General features: G+C 42.1%; 1 non-coding gene across 1 annotated transcript; it reads right to left on the bottom strand.

Annotated features, from left to right (window-relative positions):
- Positions 1-23667: 23667 nt before the first annotated feature.
- Trnat-ugu (transfer RNA threonine (anticodon UGU)) lies at positions 23668-23742 on the bottom strand. The gene has a single exon. It is a non-coding gene; the product is annotated as a tRNA-Thr (tRNA).
- Between the last annotated feature and the right edge of the window lie 900 nt (positions 23743-24642).

The following is a 24642-nucleotide window of genomic DNA, read 5'->3' as shown; positions in this document are numbered from 1 at the left end:
TCAGCATTTACAGAGCTGCCAACTACATCTCACACCGGGAATATGACCAGGATTGGTTTGCATCGCAGCCTACGGAAGAGAACGCAAATCGAACGAGCATCCGCAGTCATTCCCTCCATTGACTACCATTCGCCTATATTCATCAGTTAAGGATTCCTCCGGAAATATTCCAAATAGACTTTCTCTGGATATTTTACGTTTGTTTCCAAGCGCCTGCCTGTTCAATTTGATCAGAAACTGTGTGACATTTTCCAACGGGTCAAAAAACCTGTGACCATTCGTGCCGCCCTTCTCTGTATACATTCAGTATCGCCTGGCAGTTGTATCTGATTAGGATCCAAGAATCTCGAGCAATATTGGGGGATGGCTCGCAATCGTGATTTGTAAGCAATTTCTTTTGTACACTTATTGTATTTTCCTAGAATTCTACCAACGAATTGCAGCCAGCCACCGTATTTCCCTAAGACTGCGACTATGTGAAGGTTCCATTTAAAATCTCTAGAAATTTTTCCACCCAGGTATTCATGTGGGTTGAGCGATTGCGAATTTGACTCGCTGCACTATACTCGTAGGATAAGGTTATATCGTTTTGTGAACCGAACAATTTTACATTTCGGGAACATTTAAACTAAGTTGTCATGCTTTGCACTACACTGACATCTTATGAGGGCGTGGCTTCTTTCAAACAGAACTTTATTACAGACAACTGCATCATTTGCGAAAACACTGAAGTTCCAAATAGACCGCGTAACCACCGCCCCCTTCTCCCCTCCAAATTGCTGTCTGAAAACTGGAAGTCCCATATGTAAACCACCTTTAGAAGTTCGTTCACTTTCCGTATCAGTTAATGTGTTAATAACTTGACCTGAAGAAACATAACCCTTTGCAGTTGAAGACGCTCTGTTGTAAGAGAAGCTAGTTTTTCGAAAACGTCTCAATATTTATGTACTGAACTAGGTGTTGTACAATTCTATAAGTTTCACGTACATTCGGCGACGTATGTGGATACTGTCTGACAAATGTGTTGCGAATAAAGTGAGTAGTAAAGAAGTAATAAAGTGAAACATCAAGCCTAATGCTGACACCTTACTGCACGAACAGCGAAAATGTAGAAGTGATAAAAGTCTTTTTCCTTTCATCATTATGTCAGGGATGTCAGAGGGGAAAAAAGTTTTCGCCAAGTTTCGTAATTATGTGTGAAGTTTGTTGGAAGTCGCCACGTGCTGCCTTTCACAAATGCTCGGTGAATATAGTCTCGATAATTTGCACGCCATGAAATTATGCTGCCTTAGACGAGTACGCAGTTTTTAACTTTTAACGCCCGACTTATTGCGTAAACCTATGCCTTTAAATGAAGGACGGAAGGAGGATTGCATTTAATGTGCTATCGATGTCGAGGTCATTAGAGACGGAGCAGGAGTTGGCACTGCGTCAGGGAAGGGTAAAAGAAGTCCGCCGTTCCCTTTCAAAGGAACCATCCCAGCATTTGCTTGGAGCGATTCAGGAAAGATACGGAAAACGTATAAAGATGGCCGGATGCGGATTCAAACGTCATCCTCCCGAATGCGAGTCTAGTGTACTAGTTGACAGCTCGTCGTGTAGAAGCTAGCGTTGCTGGTGATGGGATTCTGGGTTCGATTCACGGCTGGGTTGCTTTCTCCGCCCGGGAAGTAGGTGTCTGTGGTGTCATCATTTCATCATCATTCGTGAAGGTGGCGAAACTGGACTGTGTAAAGGTTGGGGCTTTGTACAGGCACTGATAACTGTGCAGTTGAGCGCCCCACAAACCAAACATCATCATCATCATCATCATCATCATCATCATCATCATCATCATCATACCATGTACTAACCACTGCCGCAGCTCGTTCGGTATACATTTAAATGAGCAGATTAAGTCAGCATTTTTAGTATTTATATTGACTTCGTTCTTCATAAATGAAAGCAGGAACTACTACAAGACAAAGGAATTGGGATAACGAATGAGAAATACATGATTGTGCTTCTGTTTGTAGATGACATGATTCACGTTCACGAAATGACCTCCAAAGATCTATATACCACCTGAACGAAATATACAATGAATACAACTTTAAAATTTCTAGTAATAAAACGAAAATAAATGCACTCCGAGAAAAATACTCAGTCAGTTTAAAACTAGTTTTCGATAATCCTGCTTTAGAACTGGTCTCTTAATATTTCATTTAGGCTACGCTGTAAGATCTGATTTTTACTCTGATACTTAAAATAGATTACACAAATTCTAAGCTGTCTGTGACACTATTATCTGAACATTGGGCAATAAAGTACAAAAAGGTTGTCCCGAAATTCTATAACGTGGTCGCGGTTCCTGTATTATGCTATGAAAGCGAAAACATGGTTTAAAAAAAAGCAAAATAAATCACACGGCAGAAATGAGATTCCTAAGAAATTCGAAGAGCTGCACAACAAGAAATGATTAGGAATGAAGGTACTAGAAAAAAAGTAAGTATTTTCAACAGAAACTAAAAAATTCAAAAATATCGTGAAGACTGGTGAGAATGCTACGTCCCAGACTTCCACAAAAGATTATGAACTACAAGCGGAATGGAAAAGTGATATTGAAAGGCCTCGGACGTGGGAGCAATTTCGTTTGAGAGACTATCCCGCGCGGCGACTACTGAAGTACTTATACATTATAGAATTCTTAAGTTATACAAGCAAAATAAGTAAGTTTTAATGTAGTTTACGTTCACTGATGCAAAAAAAAATTTCTTGCTTTTTAAAGTGGGCTATGTTCTTTCTCAGGGTTCAAACTGTCTCCATGCCAAATTTGAACAATATCTGTTAAGCGGTTTGGACTCGAAAACGAAACAGACTGTGTTACAAAGTAGAAAAGCAACTGAGAGAAAGAAGCGGCGTCACTTTCTGCAGGAGGCGGCCATCATTTGGCAGGACAATGTTCGGGCACGCTCGGTTCAAGTCGTGACTGATTTCATCGGTATATGGGGATGGGGAGCGCCGCATCACGCACCACACTCATCTACATCTACATTTATACTCCGCAAGCCACCCAACGGTGTGTGGCGGAGGGCACTTTACGTGCCACTGTCATTACCTCCCATTCCTGTTCCAGTCGCGTATGGTTCGCGGGAAGAAAGACTGTCTGAAAGCCTCCGTGCGCTCTCTAATCTCTCTAATTTTACATTCGTGATCTCCTCGGGAGGTATAAGTAGGGGGAAGCAATATATTCGATACCTCATCCAGAAACGCACCCTCTCGAAATCTGGCGAGCAAGCTACACCGCGATGAAGAGCGGCTCTCTTGCAGAGTCTGGCACTTGAGTTTGTCAACCATCTCCGTAACGCTATCACGGTTACCAAATAACCCTATGACGAAACGCGCCGCTCTTCTTTGGATCTCCTCCGCAAACCCGATCTGCTACGGATCCCACACTGATGAGCAATACTCAAGTATAGGTCGAACGAGTGTTTTGTAAGCCACCTCCTTTGTTGATGAACTACAGTTTCTAAGGACTCTCCCAATGGATCTCAACCTGGTACGCGCCTTACCAACAGTTAATTTTATATGATCATTCCACTTCAAATCGTTCCGCACGCATACTGCGAGATATTTTACAGAAGTAACTGCTACCAGTGTTTGTTCCGTTATCATATAATCATATAGTAAAGGATCCTTCTTTCTATGTATTCGCAATACATTACATTTGTCTATGTTAACGGTCAGTTGCCACTCCCTGCACCAAGGGCCTATCCGCTGCAGATCTTCCGGCATTTCGCTACAATTTTCTAATGCTGCAACTTCTGTGTATGCTACAGAATCATCCGCGAAAAACCGCATGGAACTTCCGACACTATCTACTAGGTCATTTATATATATTGTGAACAGTAATGGTCCCATAACACTCCCCTGTGGCACGCCAGAGGTTATTTTAACGTCTGTAGACGTCTCTCCAGTGACAACAACATGCTGTGTTCTGTTTGTTAAAACTCTTCAATCCAGCCACACAGCTGGTCTGATATTCCGTGGGCTCTTACTTTATTTATCAGGCGACAGTGCGGAACTGTATCGAACGCCTTCCGGAAGTCGAGAAAAATAGCATCTACCTGGGAGCCTGTATCTAATATTTTCTGGGTCTCATGAACAAATAAAGTGAGTTGGGTCTCACACGATGGATGTTTCCGGAATCCATGTTGATTCCTACAGAGTAGATTCTGGGTTTCCAAAAACGACATGATACTCGAGCAAAAAACATGTTCTAAAATTCTACAACAGATCGACGTCAGAGATATAGGTCTATAGTTTTGCGCATCTGCTCTACGACCCTTCTTGAAGACTCGGACTACCTGTGCTCTTTTCCAATCATTTGGAGCCTTCCGTTCCCCTAGAGACTTGCGGTACACGGCTGTTAAAAGGGAGGGCAAGTTCTTTCGCGTACTGTGTAGAATCGAATTGGTACCCCGTCAGGTCCAGTGGACTTTCCTCTGTTGAGTGATTCCAGTTGCTTTTCTACTCCTTGGACACTTATTCCGATGTCAGCCATTTTCTCGTTTCTGCTAGGATTTAGAGAAGGAACTGCACTACGGTCTTCCTCTATGAAACATCTTTGGAAAAAGATGTTTAGTATTTCAGCTTTACGCCTGTCATCCTCTGTTTCAATGCCATCATCACGCCGGAGTGTCTGGACACGCTGTTTCCAACCACTTACTGATTTAACGTGAGACCAGAACTTTCTAGGATATTCTGTCAAGTCGGTACATAGAATTTTATTTTCGAATTCACTGAACGCTTCACGCATAGCCCTCCTTACGATAACTTTGACATCGTTTAGCTCCTGTTTGTCTGAGAGGTTTTGGCTGCGTTTATATTTGGAGTGAAGCTGTCTTTGCTTTCGCAGTAGTTTCCTAACTTTGTTGTTGAACCACGGTGGGTTTATCACGTCCCTCACAGTTTTACTCTACACGTACCTGTCTAAAACGCATTTTACGATTGCCTTGAACTTTTTCCAAAAATACTCAACATTGTCAGTGTCAGAACAGAAATTTTCGTTTTGATCTGTTAGGTAGACTGAAATCTGCCTTCTATTACCCTTGCTAAACACGTAAGCCTTCCTCCCTCTTTTTATATTCCTATTAACTTCCATATTCAGGGATGTTGCAACAGCCTTATGATCACTAATCCCTGTTCTGCACATACAGAGTCGAAAAGTTTGGGTCTGTTTGTTATCAGTAGGTCCAAGATGTTATCTCCACGAGTCGGTTCTCTGTTTAATAGCTCGAGGTAATTTTCGGATTGCGCACTCAGTATAATGTCACTCGACGCTCTGTCCCTACGACCCGTCCTAAACATCTGCGTGTCCCAGTCTATATCTGGTAAATTGAAATCTCTACCTAAGACTATAACATGCTGAGAAAATTGATGTGAAATGTATTCCAAATTTTCTCTCAGTGGTTCTGCCACTAATGCTGCTGGGTCGGGAGGTCGGTAAAAGGAGCCAAGTATTAACCTAGCTCGGCTGTTGCGTGTAACCTCCACCCATAATAATTCACAGGAACTATCCACTTCTACTTCACTACAGGATAAACTTCTACTAACAGCGACTAACTCTCCACCACCGGTTGCATGCCATCTATCCTTTCTACCTGACTATAACTTTGTAAAAATTTCGGCAGAATTCCTCTCTGGTTTCAGCCAGCTTTCTGTACCTATAACGATTTCAGCTTCGGTGCTTTCTATCAGCGCTTGAAGTTCCGGAACTTTACCAACGCAGCTTCGACAGTTTACCATTACAATACCGATTGCTGCTTGGTCCCCGCATGTCCTGCTCTGCCCCGAACTCGTTAAGGCTGCCGCCCTTTCTGTACTTGCCCAAGGCCATCTAACCTAAAAAAACCGCCCAGCCCACGCCACACAACCCCTGCTACCCGTGTAGCCGCTTGTTGCGTGTAGTGGACTCCTGACCTGTCCAGCGGAACCCGAAACCCCACCAGCCTATGGCTTAAGTCGAGGAATCTGCAGCCCACACGGTCGCAGAACAATCTCAGCCTCTGATTCAGACCCTTTACTCAGCTCTTTACCAAAGGTCCGCAGTCAGTCCTGTCGACGATGCTGCAGATGGTGAGCGGTGAGCTCTGCTTTCATCCGGCTAGCGAGACTGGCAGTCTTCACCAAATCAGATAGCCAGGGAGGGTTTCCTCCGATCCATAGCGACACACATCATTGGTGCCGACATGAGCGACCACCTGCAAATGGGTGCAACCTGTACCCTTCATGGCATCCGGAAGGACCCTTTCCACATCTGGAATGACTCACCCCGGTATGCAAACGGATTGCACATTGGTTTTCTTCCCCTCTCTTGCTGCCATATCCCTAAGGGGCCCCATTACGCGCCTGACGTTGGAGCTCCCAACTACCAGTAAGACCACCCTCTGCGACTGCTCGGATCTTTGCAGACTGAGGGGCAACCCCTGGAACAGGACAAGCAGCCACGTCAGGCCGAAGATCAGTATCGGCCTGAGACAGCCCCGGACTTGCGCCCTTCTGAGCACAACTTGATTCCTGACGTGAATGTAGCGTTCTCGCTTTCCGCGTCTGGGTTCCCGGGTTCGATTCACGGCGGGGTCAGGGATTTTGTCTGCCTCGTGATGGCTGGGTGTTGTGTGATGTCCTTAGGTTAGTTAGGTTTAAGTAGTTCTACGTTCTAGGGGACTGATGACCATAGATGTTAAGACCCATAGTGCTCAGAGCCATTTGCACCATTTGTCGGACTTTGGGGTATTCGGTTCGGAGCTGTTATGGAGATACGTCAGACAATAGACCGCTCCATTCGAACTACCTATACAACTGCCGTAGTTAGGGGTATCTTGCTCTTTCGACATCACTGGCGATGGCTTATATACATGAGCTGTTCAAAAAATATCCGACCTTTTTTAATTGTTGAAATCAACAATGGTATCAGGGCGCGCATGGGCTCATGTTTTCAGGCATATTTAGCACACATACCTGATTTTCTCCACTACTTCGGAACACTTGCAAGTCGTACACGTTGGATTTAGTATTCTGAGCAAAATGATGTCTTTACATGACATTTGGCTCCAAGCTTGGCGATTCTCAAGTTGAAACCATCGTGTGTTTGTGGACAAAGTAATGGGTACTGCAGGGCTAAAGGAGTGGTACAACCATTTCAAAAGTATCCGCTAATCAATGAAGACAGAAGCCAGTTAAGGTACGCCCGCAATATCCGCAAATCAGGTCGTTACTGATCCCGCAATATTGCTGGTGAAGCAGAATGGACGAATCACTATCAGAGAAGTTGTAGTCTAATCTAAAAGCCGTAAAGTCAACTAACTAACTAGGTGTTACAATAACTAACGTCCGCCCGCGGTAGCTGAGTGGTCAGCACGACAGACTGTCAATCCTAAAAGACCGGGTTAGATTCCCGGCTGGGTCGGAGATTTTCTCCGCTCAGGGACTGGGTGTTGCGTTGTACTAATCATCATTTCATCCCCATCGACGCGCAAGTCGCCGAAGTGGCGTCAAATCGAAAGACTTGCACCAGGCGAACGATCTACCCGATGGGAGGCCCTCGTCACACGCTATTATTATTACACAATAACGAACAACTTAAATTGGAAAGAACACATAGAAAATGTTGCGGTTAAGGCTAACCGAAGACTGCGTTTTATTGGCACAACACTTAGAAAACGTAACAGACCTACAAAGGACACTGCCTACACTACGCTTGTCCGTCCTCTTTTAGAATACTGCTGGGAAATGTGGGATCCTTAAAAGATAGGACTGACGGAGTAGATCGAAAAAGTCCAAAGAAAGGCAGCACGTCCTTCTATTATCGCGAAATATGAGAGAGTGTGTCACACAAATGATACAGGATTTTGGCTGGACATCTTTAAAAGAAAAGCGTTTTTCGTTGCGACGGAATCTTCTCACGAAATTCCAATCACCAACTTTTTCCTCCGAATGCGAAAATATTTTGTTGACACCGACCTACGTTGGGAGAAACGACCACAACGATAAAATAAGGGAAGTCAGAGCTCGTATGGAAAGACACAGGTGATCATTCTTTCCGGCTGCTATGCGAGATTGGAATAATAGAGACTTGTGAAGATGGTTCGATGAACTATCTGCCAGGCACTTAAATGTGATTTGCAGAGTATCCATGTAGATGCAAGTATAGGTGGTCACATTTTTGCTATCCCCTGTATGTGCATATCGCTTCACACGAACTTTGTTACCTCAATGTCGATTTCTGCATCATTTTCGAAATATGTGAGCTTTCTTATATTATCTGTAATGTTAATATACAACATGAACAGTAAGGCTCCCAACACACTTCCCTCTGGCACAAGTGGTTACTTTTACACGTATAGATGAACTCTCCATTCAGGATGAGATGATGTGTCCTCCCTACAAAAATATTTTATTGGCCGTACTTTATACGGTGCAGGCAAACGGTCAACTGCAATTGCTGTTTACTGTGCGGTAACCTCTAGCGTATCAGAAGCAGTTTAGGAACATTTTTTCAAATGAGTATACGCACTCGTATTTCGGCAGGTGCACAGTTTTGCCATTTCAATTTTTGCACGTTTCACAGATACCTTTTCGAAAATTTCGAGCAAAACAAATCGAAATCTTTATTACATCATGAAACAATGAAGAAGCAAATGCGGGTTTGTTCGCAAGCCCGAAGCAACATCTGGTACAAGAATCATGGATTTTAATAAAGTAGCTGTCGATAGGTTTTTTTCGTTGCTTACAGATGTAACTGACAATCACAAACTAATTACTTCTCAAATAACTAACTGTGATGGAACAGGCGTCTCGGTTAATGCTAAAAACTAATCGACCATCGCAGCTTGCAAAGGGAACCGTCCAGTGCGATCGTTAACCTCTGCAGAAAGGGGCGAAACTGCAACCATCCTCATTAGTACGTCAGCAAGCGGAGCTGACATTCCTCCTACGATTATTTTTCCACGAAAGAAGAAGCAGGAAGAATTTGAGTTATGACTGGCAGCAGGAGGTTGCGCTGAGGTCCACAGCACCGCATGGATGGCCACAGAGCTACTGCAATATGGCCCACGGACCCATCCATATTCACGACGCACACTTCCTCCCGGCAGACACAACTGACAGCGGACGTGATAGGCCGTCAGATAAAGAGGTTATTATATCTGAACAATTGGAATTGCCTCCACCTAGCACACCAGCTGAAAAAGACGACTCAAACGGGCTGGATAATCAAGCGGACGAGGTTTCAGCAAATTGTTACAATGAACTGCCGCCTAAGAATAACAAAGTTATTGAGGCTAATTGTTCTAATCTTGGGTGTTCTTTGAGGACAACTGACAACACAACCTCCTCATTTCATATTTCACCTGAGATTCTGATTTTCTTGTCAAAAGTTAACGAAAGCAAGAAAAGAGCGAGACTGAAAAGGGGTAACAACGTTGTTTTAACTGATTCGCCGTACAAAAAAAGAGTTAAAAGTCATTAATGGGAGAAATAGAAAAAAGAACTTTGACAAAGAAGAAAGAGCAAACAGAAAACTTTTTGCGAAAGAGAATAAAATTAAGAACTCAAAAAAGAGAGAAAGAGTCTGAAGGTAAATGGAAAAAAGGAGAGAGAATACAATACTAACGAGAGTGATTACGAGGAAAGTTCTGACTGTCAATGTGTATACTGTGGTGGGTTATATTCAAAATCAGTTGGAGGTTGGGTCGCTTGTTCCACGTGCAAAAAATGGACACACGATTCTTGTGCAGGAATAGATAGCGAAGATGATGAGTGTCTCCCCGTGTGTGAATTTTGTAAACAGCCTCAAGAAAAGGATACGATACATGAAAACTGTAGTTTGATATTAATACTCACTTTAAACTAAAAAAAATATACCGAGCAAGCCAATATTTTCTGCATTTCCGATAATTTTATACGTTTTTGTAATCACTTGTATTTACTACCCCATTCTGCCTCTTGCAAATGATATAAATTTCTGTTTTTGAGTGAGAAAATATTGTTGTTTTATTTTATGGCAATGTTCTTGTATTTTTGTGATTAATACATCATAATGTGTTCATATAAAAATTTGTAACTCTCTTATTTATCAATTTTGTACATTTAATCAAAGTTATCAACTGTGTACCCCATTATACCTTGGATTCCCCAACGTGTCGGATAAGAAAGATAAAAATACAATCACTACTCGTTTCTTCAAGGACAATTTAAGCTGTGTTCTGTGGTTCCTCCCAGAGTTCATCACGATATATTCCGAAAAAAATCATAGTTAACTAACATTATAAATTGCTCTAGAAACGAAGGCAATAACAGTTAACATTTAATAAGGCCACTGGTATCCTTCAAAATGCAACTAATCAACGTCATGCAGAACGTCATGGGTCACAGCGGATGGGTGGAATCGAAATATGACATTTACCCACGATCGCTTCTTTTTGTCAATTTGTGCCATTAATTTCTCTGCTCCCTAATCTGATTTCGTATCTCCCCATCAGCTATTCGATCAAAACTTTTTTAGCATTCTTCTACACCACCACATTACGGAAGTTTCTAGTCGTCTCCTGTTTGGGGAACCAGGTACGTTAACTACTGATTCGCAATATATTTATTCCGAAAGGCAAAAGGAACCCCGAAAACAATGCAAATAATTTTGTTTATTGGTGATTGTACCAGTTATATTTACACTTAGTGCGAATATGGAAGTATTTTAGTCCAAATCCTTATTTGAAGGTCCTAAATGTCGGTTTAAATGGCAGCTTGCTATGTAAGACATGCCCACTTGTTTCTCTGTGCCAGCTCTTCTTTGAGATGATAAGCCTAGGGACATTTTACCCGTAGCTTTGAGCTTTCACCTATTGAATACATTTTTTCTTGTCTCGTAGTCAGTTGTTTGCTACAGTAATAACGTTTCTGAACAAAACAAATGCCAAGATCTACCCACAAAGTTTTCGAGAGAAGTTCTAGAAGACTTGCAACAAATAAAAAAAGTAAATATCATGAAACAAATGTTATGTTTTTGTACAGCATGCGTACTATTGGAAAGTGAAAGAAACTATGAATTTAAATGAGTGCATGTACGTTGTTAAGTGCAATACAACTTTAAATTTTCCGTAACTTTTCTAACTAAATGTACCTTTCCTCTCAAACCATTTATCCCAGAACCATGGAATTCTAACGGTCAGTTTTCTTACTCGAGGGCATGAAGAGTCGAGGGATATGAAAGGGAAGCAGTGGTTGGGAAGGGAGTGAGACAGGGTTGTAGCCTATCCCCGATGTTATTCAATCTGTCTGCTGAGCAAGAAGTAAAGGAAACAAAAGAAAACTTCGGAGTAGGAATTAAAAACCATGGAGAAGTTGTATTATAATGAACACTATGGTCTTTTTATGTTTGAAATTTTGCCCGCAAAACCTGTCTTTCAAAATTTTTCTAAAAATTTCACTATGAATATATTATTCATGAAAAATTGGTAAGTTAATTACTTTGGTGCAAGAAAGTCTCCATCATTAAGGAGAACGATGTTTTCAATAACTTGCCGGCAGCCATAAAAAGCTTTACTACTGACAGATTTCACTTTACGAGGAGCCTAAAGAATTTCTTGCTAACCATCTCTTCCTACACCATTAATGAATTGAATTATTTAGTAGAACTAGCGCGTGCGCGCGCGATAGAGAGAGAGAGAGAGAGAGAGAGAGAGAGAGAGAGAGAGAGAGAGAGAGAGAGAGAGAGAGAGAGAGAGAGAGAGAGAGAGAGAGGGGGGGGGGGCAAATAATACGTGCACAATCAGAAGTGTGACTAAATTTTCTATCCTCGTTCATGATCAGTCCATTTGCGGTCTGTGGATAATAAAGTAGCATATTATTTTCCCATTAAGTATCTCCCCATTATGGATCAATTTCAATGGAAAGTACATATAATCTAACCCTCTTGTCAGCCCCAATTCTGTTGAAGGTTACACATCAGACAAATACCTTGTTGTTGTTTTTGTTGTTGTTGTTGTTGTTGTTGTTGTTTTCAGTCCACAGACTGGTTTGATGCAGCTCTCCATGCTACTGTATCTTGCGGAAGCTTCATCTCCCAGTACCCACTGCAACCTACATCCTTGTGAATCTGCTTAGTGTATTCATCTCCTGGTCTCCCTCCTCGATTTTTACCCTCCACGCTGCCCTCCAATATTAAATTGGTGATCCCTTAATGCCTCAGAACGTGTCCTACCATCCGACCCCATCTTCTAGTCAAGTTGTGCCACAAAGTTCTCCTCTCCAGAATCCTTTTCAATACCTCCACATTAGTTATGTGATCTATCCATCTAATCTTCAACATTCTTCTGTATCACCACATTTCGAAAGCTTCTATTCTCTTCTTGTTCAAACTATTTATTGTCCATTATTCACTTCCATACGTGGCTACACTCCATACAAATACTCGGAGAAAAGACTTCCTGATACCTAAAGCTATACTCTATGTTAACAAATTTTTCTTCTTTAGAAACACTTTTCTTACCATTGACAGTCGACATTTTATATCCTCTCTACTTTGACCGTCATTAGTTATTTTGCTCCCTAAATAGCGAAACTCCTTTACTACTTTAAATGTCTCATTTCCTAATCTAATTCCCTCAGCATCACCCACCTTAATTCGACTACATTCCATTATCCTCGTTTTGCTTTTATTGATGCTGATCTTATATCATCCTTTCAGGACACTTCATTCTGTTCAGCTACTCTTCTAGGTTCTTTGCTGTCTCTGAATTAGAACGTCATCGGCAAACCTCAAGGTTTTAGTTTCTTATCCATGGATTTTAATTTCTACTCAGAATTTTTCTCCTGTATCCTTTACTGCTTGCTCAATAAACAGATTGAATAACATTGGGGATAGTCTACAACCATGTCTCATTCCCTTCCCAACCACTGCTTCTCTTTCATATCCCTCGACTCTTATAACTGCCACCTGCTTTCTGTACAAATTGTAAATTGCCTTTCGCTCCCTGTATTTTACCCCTGCCACCTTCAGAATTTGAAAGAGTATTCCAGTCAACATTGTCAAACGATTTCTCTAAGTCTACAAATGTTAGAAACGTAGGTTTGCCTTTCCTTAATCTACTTTATAAGATAAGTCGTAGGGTCAGTATTGCCTCACATGATCCAGTATTTCTACGGAATCCAAACTGGTCTTCCCTGGGGTCGGCTTCTACCATTTTTTCCATTCGTCTGTAAAGAATTTGCGTTAGTATTTTGCAGTTGTGACTTATTAAATTGATAGTTCGGTAATTTTCACATCTGTCAACACCAGCTTTCTTTGAAATTGGAATTATTTCATTCTTCTTGAAGTCTGACGGTATTTCGGCTGTCTCATACATATTGCTCTTCAGAAGGTAACGTTCTGTCAGAGCTGGGTCTCCCAAGCCTGTCAGTAGTTCTAATGGAATGTTGCCTACTCCCGGAACCTTATTTCCACTAAGGTCTTTCAGTGCTCTGTCAAACTCTTCACGCAGTATGTCATCTCCCATTTCATCTACATCCTCTTCCATTTCCATTATATTGTCCTCAAGTACATTGCCCTTGTATAGATCCTCTATATACACCTTCCACCTTTCTGCAATCCCTTCTTTGCTGATAACAGGGTTTCCATCTGAGCTCTTGATATGCATACAAGTGAAACTCTTTTCTCTAAAGGTCTCTTTAATTTTCCTTTAGGCAGTATCTATCATAACCCTAGTGATATGCGCCTCTACATCCTTACGTTTGTCCTCTAGATATCCCTGCTTAGCCATTTTGCACTTCCTGTCAATCTCATTTTTGAGACGTTTGAATTTCTTTTTGTCGGCTTAATTTACAGCATTTTTGTATTTTCTCCTTTCATAAATTAAATTCAATATATCTTCTGTTACCCTCTTTCTTAGCGCATGTCAAGTTCAGTAGGCCCAAATTGAGGAGCAAATCTTCAAGGTCATGGAACGTGTCAGTATACACATCTACATCCGTACTCCGCAAGCCACCTGACGGTGTGTGGCGGAGGGTACCCTGAGTACCTCTATCGGTTCTCCCTTCTATTCCAGTCTCGTATTGTACGTGGAAAGAAGGATTCTCGGTATGCTTCTGTGTGGGCTCTAATCTCTCTGATTTTATCCTTGTGGTCTCTTCGCGAGATATAAGTAGGAAGGAGCAATACACTGTTTGACTCTTCGGTGAAGGTATGTTCTCGAAACTTCAACAAAAGCCCATACAGAGCTACGGAGCGTCTCTCCTGCAGAGTCTTCCACTGGAGGTTATCTATCATCTCCGTAACGCTTTCGCGATTACTAAATGATCCTGCAACGAAGCGCGCTGCTCTCCGTTGATCTTCTCTATCTCTTCTATCAAACCTATCTGGTGCGGATCCCACACTGCAGAGCAGTATTCAAGCAGTGGGCGAACAAGCGTACTGTAACCTACTTCCTTTGTTGTCGGATTGCATTTCCTTTGGATTCTTCCAATGAATCTCAGTCTGGCATCTGCTTTACCGACGATCAACTTTATATGATCATTCCATTTTAAATCACTCCTAATGCGTACTCCCAGATAATTTATGGAATTAACTGCTTCCAGTTGCTGACCTGCTATTTTGTAGCTAAATGATAAGGGACCTATCTTTCTATATATTCGCATCACATTACACTTGTCTACATTGAAATTCTATTGCCATTCCGTGCACAATGGGTCAATTCGCTGCTGATCCTCCTGCATATCAGTACAATTTTCCATTGTTGCAACCGCTCGATACACCACAGCATCATCTGCAAAAAGCCTCAGAGACTTTCCGATGTCATCCACCAGGTCATTTATGAATATTGTGAATAGCAACGGTCCTATGACACTCCCCTGCGGCACACCTGAAATTACTCTTACTTCGGAAGACTTCTCTCCATTGAGAATGACATGCTGCGTTCTGTTATCTAGGAACTCCTCGATCCAAGCACACAACTGATCTGATAGTCCGTATGCTCTTACTTCGTTCATTAAACGACTGTGGGGAACTGTGTCAAACGCCTTGCGGAAGTCAAGAAACACGGCATCTACCTGTGAACCCGTGTCTAAGGCCCTCTGAGTCTCGTGGACGAATAGCGCGAGCTGGGTTTCACACGGCCGTCTTTTTCGAAACCCATGCTGATTCCTACAGAGTAGATTTCTAGTCTCCAGAAAAGACACTACACTCGAACATAATACGTGTTCCAAAATTCTACAACTGATCGACGTTAGAGATATAGGTCTATAGTTCTGCACATCTGTTCGACGTCCCTTCTTGAAAACGGGGATGACCTGTGCCCTTTTCCAATCCTTTGGAACGCTTCGCTATTCTAGAGACCTACGGTACACCGCTGCAAGAAGGGGGGCAAGTTCCTTCGCGTACTCTGTGTAAAATCGAACTGGTATCCCATTAGGACCAGAGGGCTTTCCTCTTTTGAGCGATTTTAATTATTTCTCTATCCCTCTGTCGTCTATTTCGATATTTACCATTTTGTCAACTGTGCGACTTCAAGAGAAGGAAGCACAGTGCAGTCTTCCTCTGTGAAACAGCTTTGGAAGAAGACATTTAGTATTTCGGCCATTAGTCTGTCATCCTCTGTTTCAGTACCATTTTAGTCACAGAGTGTCTGGACATTTTGTTTTGATCCACCTACCGCTTTGACATAAGACCAAAATTTCTTACGATTTTCTGCAGAGTCAGTACATACAACTTTACCTTCGAATTCATTGAAAGCCTCTCTCATAGCCCTCCTCACACTACATTTCGCTTCGCGTAATTTTTGTTTGTCTGCAAGGCTTTGGCTATGTTTATGTTTGCTGGTAAGTTCCCTTTGCTTCCGCAGCAGTTTTCTAATTTGGTTGTTGTACCAAGGTGGCTCTTTTCCATTTCTTACGTTCTTGCTTGGTACATACTCATCTAACGCATATTGTACGATGGTTTTGAACTTTGTCCACTGATCCTCAACACTATCTGTACTTGAGACAAAACTTTTGTGTTGAGCCGTCAGGTACTCTGTAATCTGCTTTTTGTCACTTTTGCTAAACAGAAAAATCTTATTACCTCTTTTAATATTTCTATTTACGGCTGAAATCGTCGATGCAGTAACCGCTTTATGATCGCTGATTCCCTGTTCTGCATTAACTGATTCAAATATTTCGGGTCTGTTTGTCACCAGAACGTCTAATATATTATCGCCACGAGTCGGTTCTCTGTTTAACTGCTCAAGGTAGTTTTCAGATAAAGCACTTAAAAATATTTCACTGGATTCTTTGTCCCTGCCACCCGTTATGAACGTTTGAGTCTCCCAGTCTATATCCAGCTAATTAAAATCTCCACCCAGAACTATAACATGGTGGGGAAATCTACTCGAAATATTTTCCAAATTATTCTTCAGGTGCTGAGCCACAACAGCTGCTGAGCCTGGGGCCTATAGAGACATCCAATTACCATGTCTGAGCCTGCTTTAACCGTGACCTTCACCCAAATCATTTCACAATTAGAATCTCCGTCAATTTCCTTCGATACTATTGCACTTCTTATCGCTATAAACACACCTCCCCCTTTACTGTCCAGCCTTTCTCTGCGATATACATTCTAATCTGAGTTTAGGATTTCATTACTGTTTACATGTGGTTTCAGCCAACTTTCTGTCCCTAGTACTATATGGGCGTTGTGACCGTTTATTAATGAGAGCAATTCTGGGACCTTTCTATAGACGCTCCTGCAGTTTACTATTAGCACATTAATATTGTTAATCCCTGTTGCATTTTGCCTACTCCTGCCTTGCCGCGTCTCAGGAGGCGTCTTGTCGGGCCTAGGGAGGGAATTCTCTAACCTAAAAAAAAAACCACATGTGCACTCCACACGTACTCCGCTACCCTTGTAGCCGCTTCCGGCGTGTAGTGCACGCCTGACCTATTCAGGGGGACCCTACATTTCTCCACCCCATTGCGGAGGTCGAGAAATTTGCACCCCAGCTCTCCGCAGAATCGTCTGAGCCTCGTTTAAGCCTTCCACTCGGCTCCAAACCAGAGGACCGCGATCGGTTCTAGGAACGATACTACAAATAGTCAGCTCTGATTCCACCCCGCGAGCGAGGCTTTCTGCCTTCACCAACTCCGCCAACCGCCTGTAGGAACTGAGGATGACCTCTGAACCCAGACAGCAGGAGTCATTGGTGCAGACATCAGCAACAATTTGCAGTCGGGTGAACCCAGTGCTCTCTATCGCCGCCGGTAGGGCCCCCTCCACATCTCGGATGAGACCCCCCGGCAAGCAGACAGAGTGAACACTGGCCTTCTTCCCCGACCTTTCCGCTATTTCCCTAAGGGGCTCCATCACCAGCCTAACGTTGGAGCTCCCAATAACTAATAAACCCCTCCCCCCGTGTGCCTGCTTGGACCTTGCTGAAGGAGCAGCCACATGTCCATTCACAGGCAGAGCGGGCGATGCCACACGGCCAGCCTCAACATTGACCCTCCGCCTCGTGCGCCGCGAACGCCGCTGAACCCGCCACTCCTCTTGGGGAGAGGGTGGCCCAACCGCGCCCGGTACCCGCGAAGATGTCTCGACAGCAGGGACAGTGGGTGAAGCGTCTAACACCTGGGGTGCACCATGTGACGCACCAGACTCCCCACTGCCGCTACACTCCGGGGCAGCAGCCTGAAGACGGCTGACCGCGGCCATCAACACGCTCAGCTGTTCGCGAAGAGTGGCCAGCGTCCGTACACATAAGTCACACATCCTATCCATCATAAGGAATCAATTTACTGAAGAGACTTAATCAACTTTTAAGTAGACTGCTAATTCATTAAGGGCGGCTGATTACTGACTAAAATGTGATTGCTAACCTCTTCTTGTAGAAAACAATGAAAATAGCACTACCTGTCTCTGGATTGCATTCGAAACAAACACTAGCACTACTGGCACTATGGCTGACTACAAGGACTCTCTCTGACTGTATTCAAAACAAACACGAAATCTATGTAACTCTATTACTAGCACTCGACAATCAAAGCTTCCTAAAAGCAAAAACACACGGAAGATGAAGTGACAAGTAAGAAAAATACAGTTAATACTTAAATTAAGGTAGCTCGCTGAACAGCAGACGTGAAGCAGACGGCGGTTAGGGCGACACATGAACTTACAACATAAAAGTAATAAGAGATAAAAATACATATTCATGAACCTGAGAGAAAATCAGTGGATAAGTTTAAGCAAACGCTATCAGCAGTACAATGAGAATCAGCTTAATTTTTCAATTAACTCCTCGACAGAATAGAAGGAGTGACCCATGAGGAAACACTCCAGTTTCGATTTGAAAGCGCGTGGATTACTGCTAAGATTTTTGAATTCGAGTGGCAGCTTATTGAAAATGGATGCAGCAGTATACTGCACACATTTTTGCACAAGAGTTAAGGAAGTCCGATCCAAATGGAGGTTTGATTTCTCCCGAGTATTAACCGAGTGAAAGCTACTTATTGTTGGAAATAAACTAATATTGGTAACAAGAAACGACAGTAAGGAATATACATATTGAGAGGCCAACGTCAAAATACCCAGACTCCCTGAACAGAGGTCGACAAGAGTTTCATGAACTCACACCACTTTTTGCCCGAACCTCCAGTTTCTGAGCCAAAAATATCCTTCTAGAATGGGAAGAGTTACCCAAAAACATAATACCATGCGACATAAGTGAATGGAAATAAGCAAAGTAGATTAATTTACTTGTCGAAGTATCACTCACTGTCAGTACCGTTTGAATAGTGAAAATGGCAGTATTAAGTCTTTGAACAAGATCCTGAACGTGGGCTTTCCACAACACCTTACTATTTATTTGAACACCTAGGAATTTGAACCGTTCAGTTTCACTAATCATATGCCCATGCTGTGAGATTAAAACGTCAGGTTTTGTTGAATTGTGTGTTAGAAACTGTAAAAACTGAATCTTACTGTGATTTAACGTTAGTTTATTTTCTACAAGCCATGGACTGAGGTCATGTACTGCACTACTTGAAACGGAGTCAATGATGCACAGAACATCCTTTACTACCAAGCTAGTGTCATCAGCAAACAGATATATTTTAGAGTTACCCGTAGTACTTGAGGGCATATCATTTATATAAATAAGGAACTGGAGCGGCCCCAACACTGATCCCGGAGGAACCCCCTCCCCTTCACAGTACACCACTCAGATCCGCCATCACACAGTATTACTTTCCCCCATTCCTGTAGATTGTTCCCTAATGCTCTTCCTGAAACTCTCTAAAACTTCTGATTCTGTCAGTTCTTTCAGGTCCCATCTCCTTAAATTCCCACCTTTTTCCAGTTTCTTCAGTTTTAATCTACAGTTCATAATCAATATATTGTGATCAGAGTCCACATTTGCCCCTGGACATGTCATGCAATTTAAAATTTGGTTCCTAAATCTCTGTCTTACCATTATATAATCTATATGAAATATTGCAGTATCTCCAGGTCTCTTTCACGTAAACAACCTTCTTTCATGATTTTTGAACCGAGTGTTAGCTATGATTAAGTTATGCTCTGGGCAAAAGCCTACCAGGCGGCTTCCTCTTTAATTTTTTACCCCCATTCCATATTCACCTACTACGTTTCCTTTTCTTCCATTTCCTACTGTCGAATTCCAGTCACCCATTAATATTAAATTTTCATCTCCCATCACTATCTGAATGATTTCTTTTATCTCATCACACATTCCATCAATTTCTTCATCATCTGAGGACTACTTTTACGACTTTGGTAGGCGTGGGATTCGTGGCTATCTTGGCCACAACAATGCATTCACTATGCTGTTTGTAGTAGCTTACTCGCATTCCTATTTTTATTAATTATTAGACCTACTCATGCATTAGCTTCATATTAGCCTTCCTAATACTTAAATCTATATTCGATGTTAACAATGACGCCGGTGGATGGACTATCACGAAATTACTGACCGTCGAGAAAGTCACAAATATAACCGACAAGCTAATGGGCCCTTCACAGGAAAACGTTTTTCGCCGGAAAACGGGAAAACTGAAACCCAGCAAATGAGTAAAAAAATGTATATTCACTGACCAAAAAAAAAAATAGTGTACGCACACAACTTACACAACAATAGTCTGGGATTACTCTATTACCTAACACAGTTTTTGTGATTGTATCTTGCAGCTTTAGTTATTTTTAATTAAAAGAGGCTTTAAAAGGACAGAAAGAACGTGTTGGCCTACGCTACAGATCGTTCTGTTAGCACAGTCTTTACTTTGTAATCACTTTCGTTGACTTCGGCAACTCTCAACTAAAATCCCCAACCTAACCGAGACAATGTGCTACGATACAGCCGAGATCATGCCAAGAGAATGGGCTACATCACACTCGAAGTAAATTTATATAGGTAAGGATCCCCATGACCTGTGTATGTCTATTATAAAAAATCTCCAAGCCACTCTCCTCAAATAGATCGCAATCTTCTCTTGACCTTCAACTGTTACTATTTCAGAATTAAAAACTAGATTCAAAAAAAATTTGGCTACCAGTCACAAAACTAGAAAAATAAAAATAATAAAAGTGAGAACGTGAAACATGTTAGCAATAACCATAAACAGGAGATTTTAAAGAAAATAAAATTGAGAAAGGAAATCATTAATATTATCGACCGTTTAGGAACTCTAGGCTACGAAAGGGATGAAACCACATATCGAATAACTGGTGGAAGAGTTAGTGTCTTTTAAGATTAAATCCAAACAAGAATTAGAAAAAAATATATCGAAGCAAGGCCTCTATTACGAGAAATAGCTAAATCTCGAGACAAATTGTGTCCTTCTGTATTAGATGAAATGTTTTGGGCCCTAGTACGGATGAAACAGTATCTGCAGTATGAACAGGAACTTCGGACATGTATTTCATATTTCATCCAAGCCTGCAGTCTATAAATATTTAAACAAAATACTAAAACAAAATACGACTACAGGGGAATTACTTACGAAGTAGTTCTTGGTAAAGAAACACAGGACACTATTAAGTATGTAGGCTTAATACGAACTACAAGTGTGTTTATAAATCGCTATAGTTGCCTTGGACTAACGACGAGCGAATATCATTACAACCTGTACGCTTTTCAAAGCTGTTATCCATGAAAAAGCTAAACGACGTATCGTGAACAAAATACAATTTAACACCGAAACAATGATATTAGCATACAATGGGCACAGACTTTAGTCAATGGGCACTGTTGAAAATTCGTGCCAGACCAGGATTAGCAACCGAGTCCCCTGGTTATTAGGGAGAGGCAATGATCACTGTGTCCGAATTACGCAGTGGTCAACATAATAGCACAAACTGCCCGAGCATGCCGTTCGTTAGATCCAAATTCTCAATTTCTCCATAGACTGCTAATGCACTGCTCCTTGAACATAATCCTCCTCCCCTTAATTATACAGTACATGGCCAAAAAAAACAGACACCGAATATATGCAAACTTGGCCTTACGAACATTGCAGACGTCGTCTATGTAACACACGTCAAACTTCAAAGAATTTACCAATTCGTTGCATGGTTTACTATAGACCACAAATCAAGTAACGTAAAAACAGCACTGCGTCTATTGAGATCATGATTCAGAGTTAAAAAAAACTAATAAGTTGCCTACATATTACAGTTGCTGCCGAAAGAGGAGAACCATTATTTTCCCACAAAAGGAAATATAGTTAAAATTACGCTTCTATTTCGGTTAGTTTATGCTGTTACTAAAATTTGCAGTGAAAGTTACATAGTGGACTCTACCCTCCCCCCACCAGAAACGTAGTTATCGTGGCTGTTGTGAGACTTTTGTACACAGTTAGAGAAAGTGTGTTAAATGTGGCGCGGACGGAAACACTAGGCTACGCTACAGGGCAATCTGCTCGCACAACGTTTAGTCGGCATTCATAATCGTTGGCGTAAACAACTCTCAATCAAATTACCACCTTCCAACCTAACTTAGATCTCGGGCTACACTACCAATCGGCCTGTCATCACAACCAAAAATTCATTGAGGGGGGTGGGGGGATTTCCTGTATCTCTCTCTGTAATGTATCTCTAGGCAAAACTGCCAGTTTTGTCAGACTCAACTGCAAGATTTACCAATGGTAAACACTTTTGAGACGGCTCGTAATTTTAGAATAGTCCTCTTCGTCTTACTTGGCATAAATTGTTCGCTTGCGTCCCAGCAGCTAGCTTCCTCAGTGTCTGCTGTTGTCCTAGCAGACCGAACGCACCGCAAATCCGACACCTTCGGAACCACTCACTGGCCAGTTAGCAACTGAGCGGAACACTGTTTACATCGTGAAAGGAAAACTATGCAAAGATGTACACTTAAATGGCACGACTGAGTAGCACACACACAGTAATATCTGGGGAATGTCCTTCGACACGCGCAGAACGAAAGTCTTCTCGCGAACGTACAGCGTCTCTGAAAAAAAATCTCGTGACTATATTCCGGCGTTACGGCCAGGTTCTCATACAAATGAGCAAAAAAGGGTACATTTGAAATTTTTTTTTGAGACAATGAAAATACATTCGAAGGATCTGTTTGGGAATTACGAGTGATAATACTATGAGCTTAATTTTAGATTTTCAATAAAAAATGGCGCCCGTAATTATGATTTGATCAAGGGCCTGCGAGACTGGAGTACGCAGAGTGCGTGCAGTGTGCCACGTCAGATGTTACCTGAATTCAAAAATGGGTAACATCAGTTGATACTACATTATTTCTCTGAATTTGAAAATGGATAACATCAGTCGATAATACATAAAATTTATGGGAGCACTTACCTAACCGCAATGAAACAACCTTAAATTTAACGATACAGTGCTAATTCGAACTTTGAGTTTGATTTTTGGGGGTTTGTTTCACTCCTTATGCCTACACAAAAATTAGTTAATATTAACAAATGTCATATTATAGCTATAAGTTCCTAAGAAAAGTGTTTACATTTAGGGGTCAGAGGTAGAAGTTAAGAGATCGAACCACTTTTAATTTATGCTGCATGCCGTTCTGAGAAAATCGTTACTCGAAAAAAAAGTGTTCAAAGTTTAGGGAAAACATTTAGTTATATTATTACTTCGATTTGCATGAACTGAGTGTTACATATATATTTTTAATGTCGCTGAAAACGAATCTGGAGTCAGATTTTCAATATTCAAAACAGCTAATCCAATACGGAGGGCAAACGGTTATGTTTTGACCAATTTTTACCAAAAATGTATTTTCGTTATTTACGTTTAGTCTGCAATTCAAAGAGTATTTATCAACCCTTCCTCTAGCTCTGATTGTTCCTAGACAGCAACTTCCTGTTCTTCTTGGCAGGAAAAGCCGATCTGTCTAAGGTGGATATGCAGCACTCGGCAGCCTGCACTTGATATTCGCCCGTATTTTCGGTGAGTATGTTTGCATGCATTCTGCAGTATGAATCCTTTTGAGCACGTGCGACACGGGACGAGTTATCATCTACATCTGTATGGAAACCCTGCAAAACACATTTAAGTGCCTGGTAAAGGGTTCATCGAATCACCTTCACAACTGATAATTAATTGAAACCCTCAGCTGCCGACAGGTGTTGTTGATATACTTCGATGGGGACAGCTGAAAAGTGTGCCCCTACTGGGACTCGAACCCAGAATCTCCTGCTTACAAGGCAGACGCTCAATCCATCTGAGCTATCGAGGGCACAAATGAACAGCACGACTGCAGGAATTTATCCCTCGCACGCTTCCCGTGAGACTCACATCCCCAACCGTCCACAATCCGATTACGTAATGTACTTAATCGGTATTTGTCCATCCACTCATTACTGGCTCACACTAAGGTGACGATTCCCGTAAGAGTTCCGGCAACCTGTGCGCATTCGCACAGACGAAGGTCAATGGCTGGGAAACGTTTAACCATAGATATGAAGATAGTAACTGTTCTCGAAAGAACAGGCGCCACTGACGACCGTACAGCTCTTCTAGAACACATGATAGACCGGCCGATGTGGCCGAGCGGTTGTAGGCACTTCAGTCGGGAGCCACGCGAACGCTACGGTCGCAGGTTCAAATCCTGCCTCGAGCATGGATGTGTGTGATGTCCTTAGGTTAGTTAGGTTTAAGTCGTTCTAAGTTCTAGGAAACTGATGACCTCAGATCTTCAGTCCCAAAGTGCTCAGAGCCATTTGAACCATCAGTCCGTATGTTTGCACACTACTTACAGTAACTTATGCTAAGGACAACACACACACAACCATGCCCGAAGGAGGACTCGAACCTCCAACGGGGGGAGCCGCGCGAACCGTGACAAGGCGTTGGAGACATGGCGGGTACCCCGCGCGGCTCATGGCAGCCATGACACTGCTTCAAACAATGGGCTGTAGAAACTTTTGTAAAGCACGGATTAAAAAAATAAAAACCTTTCCGTTCCAAGGGTCTAGACAAGTACACCTTTAAAAATTGCAACTACAAAGAAATTGAATTTTCGAACGTTTTGAATGAGAACCTGTCCTTATGGAACACCGTTGATCAAATGTCACAGGGATTATATACTCAGGTTTCACAGGTGGATTAACACTTTCTGATCAATATCCGGAATGATC

Source organism: Schistocerca gregaria, unplaced genomic scaffold (genome assembly GCF_023897955.1).
Source record: "Schistocerca gregaria isolate iqSchGreg1 unplaced genomic scaffold, iqSchGreg1.2 ptg000317l, whole genome shotgun sequence".
Classification (NCBI taxonomy): Eukaryota; Metazoa; Arthropoda; class Insecta; order Orthoptera; family Acrididae; genus Schistocerca; species Schistocerca gregaria.
This window is presented reverse-complemented; position numbering and strand designations above follow the sequence as displayed.